General features: G+C 36.9%; 1 protein-coding gene across 1 annotated transcript in view; it reads right to left on the minus strand.

The window, feature by feature from the left end:
• The window catches only part of THG1L (tRNA-histidine guanylyltransferase 1 like), a 33,227-nt gene that overhangs the window by 16,445 nt on the left and 4,248 nt on the right, over window positions 1–12,534 (minus strand). The window contains exon 3 of the mRNA XM_043597222.1: window positions 11,927–11,958. The gene's annotated coding sequence lies outside the window, so the exon portion shown is untranslated. The remainder of the gene's footprint in view (window positions 1–11,926; window positions 11,959–12,534) is intronic.

Here is a 12,534-nt window from a genome sequence, read left to right on the forward strand (position 1 = left end):
CATTGAGACAGTCTGACATTCTGCTAGAATGACTACGAAAATCAGGTTCTCTTCCTATTAGAAATGCTATACTGGTGATCACATTGCCTTCAAGACAAAAGAGGCTGCCCATTGATTAGGCCTATACAAAAGGAAAAAATCTGAAAAATACAGAAAACAACTTCTGATGACATTGAGTTGAGCATTGCGCTTAGAGCCAGTGCACAGAGTGCTGCTCCTAGACCCTTACAAGTTCCTGGAGAGCAGGGACCTTGCTTAATATTTTTCAAAGCTGTATCCTCTGTGCCTGGAATAGTGCCTGGCACATAATAAGCAATCAATAAATAACTGCTGAAAGATTAAGCCAGTAAGTTCCTTTTTTGTATATGAACTTGGGTTTTTAGAAGCCTCAATTCATTGGGGGGTGTAAATAAATAACTTCTTTTTTCCCAATAACCGCTCTCTCACCTTCTCCTTTATTCATGGTTAGCAATTCCCTTAAAGAATCTTGGCCAGATCCCATACTTCCCAGTAGGTGAAATGTATTAATGTTGGTATTAAAACATTGGTCAAGAGCACTGTGCTCCTCCAAATGCAGGCCAACTCTCTCCCTCTCAGTCCTATTCTTCTATCAACTCAGTGCGAAGAGGTGATTATAGCAGGCCTGGTTCTGGCTTCTTTAGCAAGCCCTTCAGGGAGGTAGCTAGCTTAATAGGGGCTTATGAAACTTAGAGGTGGGCTACTTCACACTTAATGTTCTCAGCTTTGGGCCTTTGGTATAATTTAAGAACAACAGGAAAAATCACACCCAACATCTTATTTAGCAGTTTGAGTTGGATCAAAAGCAATTCACATAGGTGAGATGAACTTGAAAGAGAATAGGATGACCTTTGGATAAATTCAGGAGTATGAGTAATACATGCAAGGTAGACTGAGGTACGTGAGGAGACTGACAAAGAGATGGAACGTACGGAGTGGAAAACAAACTATAAGAGACAACATCAGACTTGAGGATATCAGGCACGAGGTAAGGACTTTAGCCTTGCTCTATCTAACAGTGTTTTAGGAAAATTAATCTGGCTATGGCATGAAGGGTACATGAAAGGAAAAAAAAAAAAAACCCAGGGGAAGCTAGGCCAACAGAGAATCTATTTTAACACTTCAGATATGCAGTGCTGACTAAAAGGAAGACAGGGATGAAGAAACAGAAAAGAATTTGGCATCCATAAAATGTTCTGAGGTCCTAAATCACAAAGATCTTTAATCCTTTTTAGAAAAGCCAAGGCATTAAGATATCTTGAAATAATTACAGATATTATTATTGATACAGAGACAGAATCATGTTCAATGAAGTATAAATTCCACCATATAACTAGGAGTTATTTATAGGGCTGCATCTTGAATGTTCCATAATGATTTGGCCCTGAATGGGCCATAAGTTGGTAGTGAGTTGATACAGGCAGATATATTTCAATTTATTTTTTTCCAGTGACTGGGCTGCTCTACTGAAGAAAAGAATTTGAAATCTTCATGCCTATCTAAAAGTGGAATCTGGAATGTGAACTGACTTTCTATATAGCTTACACTGTTACTCATTCTTAAGTGACGGAAATTAAAGGTAAAAGAAAATCCAGTAAGTAATTTTCTTAGGAAGGATTATTTCCTAATCTGAGTTCAATGAGATCTTCTTTTTCATTTTAACAAAGGAAAAAAAAAACTGCATAAAAAATACTACTACCCATGCTTAATTTTTATTACCGGTTCTGGCTATTTGGGGATCAAAAGTGGTTCCTAGAACACTCATACACAGAATTTCACCTCTAAATATTTCTGACATAGCTTGCCTCTGTTTCTGTGGAGAAACATAACATTGGGAAGAGAATTCAAAGGATTTCAGAGACTGAACCACACTGCATCACTGACACTGCATGCATTTATACCATTTAAGGAAATCTTTTCTCTCTGTGATATTTTGTTTATGAAGATCACTACTTAAGAACATGTTCTTGGGCAAAATCTCACAAATTATTTCCCCCTTTGACTCATCTTAGATGCAGTCTGGAAGTTACCTTCCTCTTTAAATTACTACATTTAAAAGTAAAATTCTGTAATTATAGATTTTTAGGATGAGTAACTGCAATATAAATTAGGATCAGAGTAACTCTCTATATAAATATAACCAAAGTATCTTCACTCCTGAACTATATTTAGGCTTTGTTTTATACATGTTTGAAGATGAACATCATCTTTTCCATTTCCATACTGAATTTGGGCCAGATTTATCTTCATTTTCCCAGTCAACAGGCTTAGAATCCAAAATTTGGAATCATCGTTGGCTCTTCTCTGTTTTCCTCTAATAATAATGGTTAAAATGTTTACTAGATGCCAGATTATTTATTGAGCCCTTTACATAGAGCATTTAATAATATACTCCAAACAGTTCTCTTAGGTATATATTGTTGTTTATCCCCCATTTTATAGCCTTATAGAGATTAAATTATTTGCCCAAATCACATAGCTAGTAAATGGCATAGCCAGGATAGAAAGCCAGAAATGTAATGCCAGAGTTTATGTTCTTAACCAATTTTTCTACAATGCCTCCTAATAACATCATAACATTGGTTTATAGATTTATCCATTCAATTACTTATTAATTTATTTATTCATTGCACAATACTTCTTAAGCAGTCATTCTACAGACACTGTAGAAGTTGCTAGAAATTAAGAAAAGGTCCCTACACTAACAATTTCAGGAGAAAAACATGTTAACAAAAAATCAAAGTATATTACAAATGTTTAACAAATGCTATTTTCATTCCTTCTATCAATTTGGATGCTTCTTGTTGCAAATAACTAGGAGCCTGAATAATAGAAGCTTAAACAATACAAAAATTTACTTATATCCTATAGGGAAATTGAGTTTGGCAGTTCCAGGGCCCATGCAGTGGCTCAATGATGCCATCGGGATTGGAACACTTTTAATACTTCTGCTTTACTGTACACACCATATCAGAGAGATCTCTCCTCATGTTCACAAAATGGCTGCCATAGTACCAGACATCACGTTCTCACACTATAACATCTAAAGTGGAAAGGAAGTGATGAACACAAAAAAACTTTCTTTGTACATCTGCTCTCTTTTCTACTAGGGAAAATGGTTTTCCTCAGAAGCATCCAATAGACTGCTCCTTATGTCTCAGTGGAGAACCTGGGTCACATGCTCACCTCTATACCAAGCTCAAGTAAGGGAACAGTACTTGGGACAGTGTCTTCTAAACAAAAGCAGGGTTTTGTTAGTAAGGAAAAAGGGAGAATGGTGGAAAAGTAGGCAATCGGTAGTGTTTACCATATCCTTTTTCTAATATGAATGTCAAAACAGAGGTATATAGAAAGTGCTGTGAAAGAATAGATTAAAAAATATTTTATTCTGCCTATGAGATCTAGAGATAGCTTTTTAAAGGAATTGTACATTTCAGCTGAGTCTTGAAGGGTAGATGGAAGTGTACCAAAGAACCAGGATCTCAGAATATCAGAGATAACAGACCTTAAAGAATATTAGAAAAAATTACACTGAACATGTACATCTCCTTCACAGTATTTTCCAATTCTGCCTCATTTCTTTCTATGACCTCTGCCTCTAGTCAAGTCAAAACCAACAGTGCTTGGGCCTCTTTGCTTTGGCCAATAGTGATTTTATGTGGTAGGAGGTCCAAGACAATAAAAATGCAAGAACCACATTTTTGCCAGCTGACCAAATGCTCTTTTGACCAAATAAGATAATAAAGGACACAGTACGTACACTGTGAGGGACCTCAAATATTTGTTCCTTTCCCAGCTACCTTTATTTCTCTTTCCATCTTTCTCTTTTATTAATTATCTTCCATTCTTATTTCAGAGAATGAAAAAATTGAAAAGCTAGAATTTTGATTCTTCTGATAGTAATAAAATAGAAACTATAGGATACCATGTGATAGAGACCAAGGAGCCTCGCTTTTCGCTCTTTATTCAGGACAAAAATTATGTTACTAATCCTTTCTTATGTAACAAATTATCCTAAAACTTAGTGGCTTAAAACAATCATAAGTATGTATTGTCTCACATGGTTTCTGTAAGTCTGGAATTCAGGAGTAGCCTAGCTGGGTGGTTTTGGCTCAGGGTCTTTCACAAGGTTGCGATTAACATGCCAGCTGGGTGTGTAGTCATCTGGAGGCTTGAATGGGACCAAATTATCTGCTTCCAACATAATTTACTTATGTGGCTGTTGGTGGGAAGTGGCAGTCCTCCCCACGTGGCCTCTTCATAGGGCTACTTGGTACATGGAGGCGGGCTTCAGTAGCAGACAAAACATAGATTGTTAGATGGAGTTAGGATAACTAAATATGAAGTGAACTCCAGTCCTTATTTCACATCACATACAAAGGAAAATCACACACAATAAAGACCTAAATATGAAAGGTAAGACTATAGAACTTAATGGAAGAAAATATAAAAGAATTCTTTGGAGAAACTTGAGGTGGGAAAATATTTTCATTTCCTTTTCCTTTTCTTTTTCCTTTTCCTTTTCCTTTCCTCTTCCCCTTTCCCTTCCCTTTCCTTTCCTTTATTTCTAGAGAAAGGGAGATAGTGTGTGAGTGGGGCAGAGGGGCAAAGGGAGGGAGAGAATCCCAAGCAGACTCCACACTCAGCATGGAATCCAAAGCAGGGCTCAATCCCACGACCCTGGGAACATGACCTGGGCCAAAATCAAGAGTCAGACACTCAAACAAATGAGCAACCCAGTTTCCCCAAGAAAATATTTCTTTTTTTTTTTTTTTAATTTTTTTTTCAACGTTTTTATTTATTTTTGGGACAGAGAGAGACAGAGCATGAACGGGGGAGGGGCAGAGAGAGAGGGAGACACAGAATCGGAAACAGGCTCCAGGCTCTGAGCCATCAGCCCAGAGCCTGACGCGGGGCTCGAACTCACGGACCGCGAGATCGTGACCTGGCTGAAGTCGGACGCTTAACCGACTGCGCCACCCAGGCGCCCCCCCAAGAAAATATTTCTTAAACAAGACCCTAAAAGCACAAATTATAGGGTAAAAAAATGATGGGTGCAACTGCATTAAATTAAGGATTCCTGTTCAACAGAGGATATCAGAGATAAATGAACAGATGGGTCACACACAAGAAGATATTTGCAATGTTTGAAGATCAATAATAAATAAGGGACTCCTGTAGATCAACATGGAAAAAGCAGGGAACAACAATAAAATGATAAATGATTTGAATATGCATAGTTATTAATTGAGAAGGCCAAAAGACTAGTAAGCTTATGATGAGATGATCAGCCTTTCTAATGATCAGAGAAGTGCAAATCGAAACAATAAGATACTTCTATACTCCAATAAGATTGGCAAAATTTGTTGAATAAAACTGGTAAAAAAGTAGAAAACAGGAAATCCTCGTGTGTGCCACTGTTATGAGTTTGAAGTCAAACAGACACCTGAGAGAGCAATCTGTTCATTAGTGAAGTGGTGTGTGTGCATTCCTAGAACCCAGAAATCCCACTCTTGGATGTGTCTGCACAGAAGATGTTGTACAGGTTTATGGGGGCATGTCCATGACAACACTGCTTGTGGTGGGAACTTGCCGGAGGCACCCTAGGAGTCCATCAGTAGAGCAATGCAGAGGTAACAAGTGCTTGACAGAATCCAGAATTCAGGAGCTCAGAACCAGATGTACCTATATGGTATGGACAGATATTTCTACAGATTTTTCTGCTTCCCAAGGGTAGAAAGTAGATCAGTAGTTTCCAGGAGCTGGGGAAAGGAAAAATGGGGAGTAACTACTAATGGGTTTGAGGTTTCCTTTTGGGATAATGAAAATATGCCAGAATCAAATAGTGGTGATTGCTGCATACTAAAAAACATGTACTAAACATATTAAAAACGTACTAAAAACTACTAAATTGTACACTTAAAAAATAAGCTAAAAAATCAGTAAACACATCCACTGGAAAAAATACAGATAACCCAGAAGAAATTTTAAAAATTATGCTAAATGAAAAAAAGAAACAAATTGAGTCTGTATCTAAGATGATATGTGTAAATTAAAAAACAAATACATGTATCCACCAAACACTGTATATCACTCAATGATACATATATAACCAAAGATACACTAACTACATTAAAGTGGGTGCCTGGGGGATGGGGGTGAGGGAAAACAGAATTGGAACGGGAATAGAAAATGGTGAATAAAGAAGTGTCATAAAATAATAAAATAAAACAGGAATAGGGACTTCAGTAGACAGACTAATGCCCCTCTAAAGACATCCATGTACTATCATCCTAGGAACATATAATTACATTACCTTATATGGCAAAAGGAACTTTGCAGATATGACTAAGTTAACGATTTAAAAACAGGGATATTATCGTAGATTATCTGGGTGAGCCCAATGTAATCATAAGGATACTTAAAAGATGGCAAAGGAAGATAAATGAGCCAGAGAAGATGATGTAATGATGGAAGGCAGGGGGCATGAAAGGTCAGAGTGATGCATTTGCTGGCTTTGAAGACGGAAGAGGTCCATGAGCCAAGAAATGTGGGCAGCCTCTCAACAGTGGGAAAATCAAGAAACAGATTCTTCCCTAGAGCCTCCAGAAGGAAAGCAGCCTTACTGACTTAGTTTTTGTCCCATGTGACCTACTTCAAATTTCTGACCTCCAGAACTATAAAGTAATAAATTTGTGTTGCTTTAAGTCATTAAATTTATGGCTCCAACAGCAATAGGAAATTTACACAGGGACTTGCCCATAGCAAAGTTAATACTCTGCTGGAACTACAGAGAATAATGAACTCAACTATCTGTACTAAAGTCCAAAAAGAAAAAAAAATGTCTGTCTCCCCCCATAAACAATTAGTACTTGGTTCATTCTGTATTTGTTCTAAGAATTAGCATGTGGTGGCAATTCTAAACCTTAAAAAATTCTAAAATTTTTTAAATGTAAGTTTAATCAAATTCATTTCACAATTTTGTAAGGATAAAAAGGTACCCCTTTCTCACCAGTTACTATGGATATTTGGTTCCTGTTTGTATTAACTGCTTGGGCTGCCATAACAAAAAACACAGGCTGGGTAGCTTAAAAAACAGACATTTATTTTCTCACAGTTCTGGAGGTTAGAAGTCCTAGATCAAGTTCTGGCAGGGTTCATTCTTGGTGAGAGCTCTCTTTCTGGCTTATAGATAACTACCTTCTTGCTATGTTCTCATATGGCCTTTCCTAGGTGTGTTCTCAAAGAGGGTGGGCAAGAGAAGAGAGCTCTCTGGCTTCTCTTCTCATAAAGACACTAATCCTATTGGATCATAGTCCCAACCTTATGACCTCATTTAAATTTATTTAGTTCTGTAGAGACCCTATCTCCAATACAGCCACACTAGGAGTTAGGGCTTCAGCATTTGAATTTTGGGAGTCACAAACATTCAGTCTATAATACCGGTTTAGTGGATCCATTTTAAGTAATCTTCTTAGGACATTTTTGTGACCTTAGACAGTGTTGTTATTAATTTAAATTTTCTGTTAAAAATATAAGCTGTATAGGGGCGCCTGGGTGGCTCAGTCGGTTAAGCGTCTGACTTCGGCTCAGGTCATGATCTCGCGGTCTGTGAGTTCGAGCCCCATGTCGGGCTCTGTGCTGAGAGCTCAGAGCCTGGAGCCTGCTTTGGATTCTGTGTCTTCTCCTCTCTCTGCCCCTCCCATGTTCATGCTCTGTCTCTCTCTGTCTCTTAATAATAAATAATTAAAAAAAATTTTTTTTTTTAAATTTTTTTTTTCAATGTTTATTTATTTTTGGGACAGAGAGAGACAGAGCATGAACAGGGGAGGGGCAGAGAGAGAGGGAGACACAGAATCGGAAACAGGCTCCAGGCTCTGAGTCATCAGCCCAGAGCCCGACGCGGGGCTCGAACTCACGGACCGCGAGATCGTGACCTGGCTGAAGTCGGACGCTTAACCGACTGCGCCACCCAGGCGCCCCTTAAAAATTTTTTAAAAATTAAAAAAAAAAGATAAGCTGTATAAGAGAAGAGAAATCATTTGTTTTATCTTCTGTTATGTTCCCAGTACCTAGTACAGAGCTTAGCACATTTTAGGGGTTCATTAAATATTTGCTGAATGAACAAGTTAATCAGTGAATGGAAACTCTCCTTTAGGCTTTTAGTCAGTGACTGGTAGCAACCACAGAAAAGAACAGAGCTCAAAACGTTCTGCTGCATATTCTCTCTTATGAAAAGAGAAAAGAAATGGAAATGTATTAGTTTCCAAGGCTGTTTTAACAAAGTACTGCAAACTGGGTGGCTTAAAACAGTGGAAATTTTTTCTCTCATGGTTCTGGAGACTAGCACTTTGAAATCAAGATGGAGGCAGATTGATTCTTTCTGGAGGCTCTGTGGGAAAATCAGTTCAATACAGGACATTTCTCCAACGTAGGCATAGAGAAGGCCAACAGGGGCACCTGGATGGCTCAGTTGGTTGAGCCTCTAACTTTGGCTCAGGTCATGATCTCGTACTTTGTGAGTTTGAGCCCTGCACTGGGCTCTGTGCTGACAGCTTGGAGCCTGGAGCCTGCTTTGGATTCTGTGTCTCCCTCTCTCTCTGCCCCTGGCCCACTCACACTCTGTCTCTGTCCTCTCTTTCAAAAATAAATAGACATAAAAAACATTAAAAAATTTTTTTAAAAAGAAGACATAGAGAAGGTCAACAGACACATGAAAAGATGTTCAACATCACTCCTCATCAGGTGAATACAATTTAAAATTACAATGGAATATCATCTCACACCTGTCAGAATGACTAAAATAAAAAAACACAAGAAACAAGTGTTGGCAAGGATGTGAGAAAAAGGAAGTCTTTTACATTACTGGTGGGAATGCAAACTGGTGCAAACACTGTGGAAAACAGTATGGAGGTTCCTCAACAAGTTAAAAACAGAACTACCCTACCATCCAGTAATTGCACTACTGGGTATTTACCTAACAACAACAACAAAACAACAACAACAACAAACATGAATTCAAAGGGATATATCCACCCTTTGATTTACAATTTACAATTTATTTACAATAGCCATATTATGGAAGCAGCCCTTAACCATCAACAGATGAAACAAAAAGGTGTGGTGTGTGTGTGTGTGTGTGTGTGTGTGTGTGTGTGTGTGTACACACACATAATGGAATATTATTCTTCCACAGAAAAGAATGAAATCTTGCCATTTTTAATGACATGAATGGAGCTACAGAGCATAATGCTAGGTAAAAAAGATAAATACCCTATGATTTCACTCATATGTGGAGTTTAAGAAACAAAACAAATGAGCAAAGAGAAAAAAAAGAAAGAAATAGAGACAAAACAAGAAACAGACTCTTAATTATAGAGAACAAACTGGTGGTTACCAGAGGGGAGGTGGGTGAGGGGATGGGTTAAACAGATGGTGGGGATTAAAGAGTACACTTCTCGTGATGAGCACTGTGTGATGTATGGAATTATTGAGTCACTACATTGTACACCTGAAAGTAATATAGCACTGTATATTAACTACACTGGAATTTAAAAATAACAGTAATTTTAAAATAATACATAAAAAATAAAATAATAAAATCAAATAATCTCTATTTTAAGTAAGCATGATTTCAGGGGAACCTTGGTGGCTCAGTCAGTTGAGTGTGTGACTCTTGATTTCAGCTCAGGTCATGATCTCAGAGTCATGGCATCAAGCCCTGCCTCAGGCTCCCTGCTGAACATGGAGCCTGCTTGGGATTTTCTCTCTCTCTCTCTCTCTCTCTCTCTCTCTTTCTGTCTCCCCCTGTCCCTCCCCAGATCACACATGCACTCTTTCTCCCTCTGTAAAATAAAGACAATTAAATTTAAAAATTTAAATAAAAAGTACGATTTCATATAAATTTCTATAAGTGTTTAAGTGCTCAGATAAATACATATTCAAAAATATGTGAGATTACATTTTATGAAATGTAATACAATTCATTAAATGTAAGTTCATTGAAACTATAAGGAGGACAAACTAACTCAACTACTGAATTTCAAATACATGTTTCCTTGTCCCAAGATGTAGCATTCCATAATATATTCCTTTAAGGTAAAGAAAAAGTTATTTAACTAAAGGATGAGACCATAAAAAAATAAAACAGATTGAAAGCAATAGTATGGGAAAAGGTATATGAAACAAACACTAACCATAAGAAAGCTGGAGAGGCGATATTAAAATAGACTTTAAGAAAATCACTAGAGGGGCATCTGGGTGGCTCAGTCAGTTAAGCATCTGACTTTTGGTTTCAGCTCATGTCATGATTTCATGGTTTGTGGGTCTGAGCCCCATGTCGGCTCCACACTGTCAGTGAAAAGCCTGCTTAAGGATTCTCTCTCTGCCCCTCCCCCACTCACATTCTCTTTCTCTCTCAAAATAAATAAATTTAAAGAATTTTTAAAAAATAAGAAAATCACTAGAGACAGAGAAGCATATTTCATAATGATAACAGGGTCAATTAATCAAAAAGATACAGCAATTCCAAATAGCACCTAGCAAGAGAACCCTGAAATATGTAAAGCAAAAATTGATAACTTTGAAAGGAGAAGCAGGCTATTCAGGAATTATAGTTGGATATTTCAATATTTCTCTCTCACTGACAATACTAATTCATAATACAACTATACAGTAAATAAGAAAGGATATAGAATACTTGAGCAATACTATTAAACAACTAGAACACTCCACCCAGCAACAGTAGAATATACATTCTTTTCAAGTACACATGAAAGATTCTCTAGAATATATCACACGCTAGGTGAAGGAACAAATCACATTTATAAGGACTGAAATCATACAAAATATGTTCTTTGGCCATAATGGAATTAAATTAGAAGCCAATAACAGAAGGAAATCTGGGAGATCTTTATATAGTTTGAAATTAAACAATATGCTTCTAAATAACTCATGGATCAAAGAAGAAATCACAAGAGAAATTGGAAAATATCTCTACTGCATGAACAAAAAATCGGGACATAGCAAAACTAATGGAACACAGGTAAAGCAGTACACAGAGGGAAATTTATAGCCTTAAATGCTTATATTAGGAAGGAAATGAGCTTTAAAATAACCTAAAAAAATTAACTAAGCTTTCAACTTAAGAAATTATAAAGGAAGAGCAAATCAAACCCAATGTAAGTAGAATGAAGGAAATAATAAAGACAATAGCAGAAATCAATTTTTCAAAAACCAGCAAAACAATAGACAAAATCAATGAAACTGACAGTTTTTTGAAAAGATCTATGTAATTGATAAAATTTTAGTAAAATGACTACAAAAAAGAGAAGAGATACAAATTACCAAAATTAGGAATGAAAGAGAAACATTCTGAACCCTATAGAAATAAAAATATTACAACATAATATTATAAATTATAAACAACTTTATTTCAATAATTTGACACCTTAGTTGAAATGAGCAAATTTGCAGACAGAAATGACAAATTGACTCAAGATGAAATATAGAATCTGAATGGACCAATATCAAGCAAAGACATTACATTACTTAATTGAGTTACTAAACTACAGACCAATACCCTTCATGAATATAAATGTTAAAACTCTTAAAAGATCCAGTAAGGTATAAAAAGTATTATACATTATGACCAAGTAAGGTTTACCCAGATTAGCTTAACATTTGAATAGCACTTAATGTAATGCATATGTTAGCAGAATAAAGCAGGAGCCAGCAAACTACAGCCTGCAGACCAAATCTGGTGTCTTTTTTTCTGTAAATAAAGTTTTGTTGAAACATAATTATTCCCATTCATTTACATGTTGCCTATAATTGCTTTCATGCTACAAGAGCAGAGTTGATTGATTGCCACCGAGATCATACAGCTCACAACACCAAAAATACTTACTTTATGGTCCTTTCTGGAAAATGTTGCTGACTCTGGAATAAAGGAGTAAACAATATGATCATCTCAATAGATATAGAAAATGCATTTGATAAAATCCAACAAACATTCATGATAAAGCTCTCAACAAACTAGGAATAAAACATAACTTCTTTAATTTGATAAAAAGCAGCTACATAAAACCTACAACTAACATCATGCTTCAAGATGAAAGACAATGTTGGGGCGCCTGGGTGGCGCAGTCGATTAAGCGTCTGACTTCAGCCAGGCCACGATCTCGCGGTCCGGGAGTTCGAGCCCCGCGTCAGGCTCTGGGCTGATGGCTCAGAGCCTGGAGCCTGTTTCCGATTCTGTGTCTCCCTCTCTCTCTGCCCCTCCCCCGTTCATGCTCTGTCTCTCTCTGTCCCAAAAATAAATAAACGTTGAAAAAAAAAATTAAAAAAAAAAAAAAGATGAAAGACAATGCTTCCCCCCAATATTGGGTACAAAGCAAGGATGTCCACTCTTGCCACTTCTATTTAACACTGGACTGTAGCTTCTAGCCTGTGCAACAGGCAAGAAAATATGAATATAATATCAATATACAACCAACTAGAAATGAAATTAAGAAA

Source organism: Prionailurus bengalensis, chromosome A1 (genome assembly GCF_016509475.1).
Source record: "Prionailurus bengalensis isolate Pbe53 chromosome A1, Fcat_Pben_1.1_paternal_pri, whole genome shotgun sequence".
NCBI classification, from domain to species: Eukaryota; Metazoa; Chordata; class Mammalia; order Carnivora; family Felidae; genus Prionailurus; species Prionailurus bengalensis.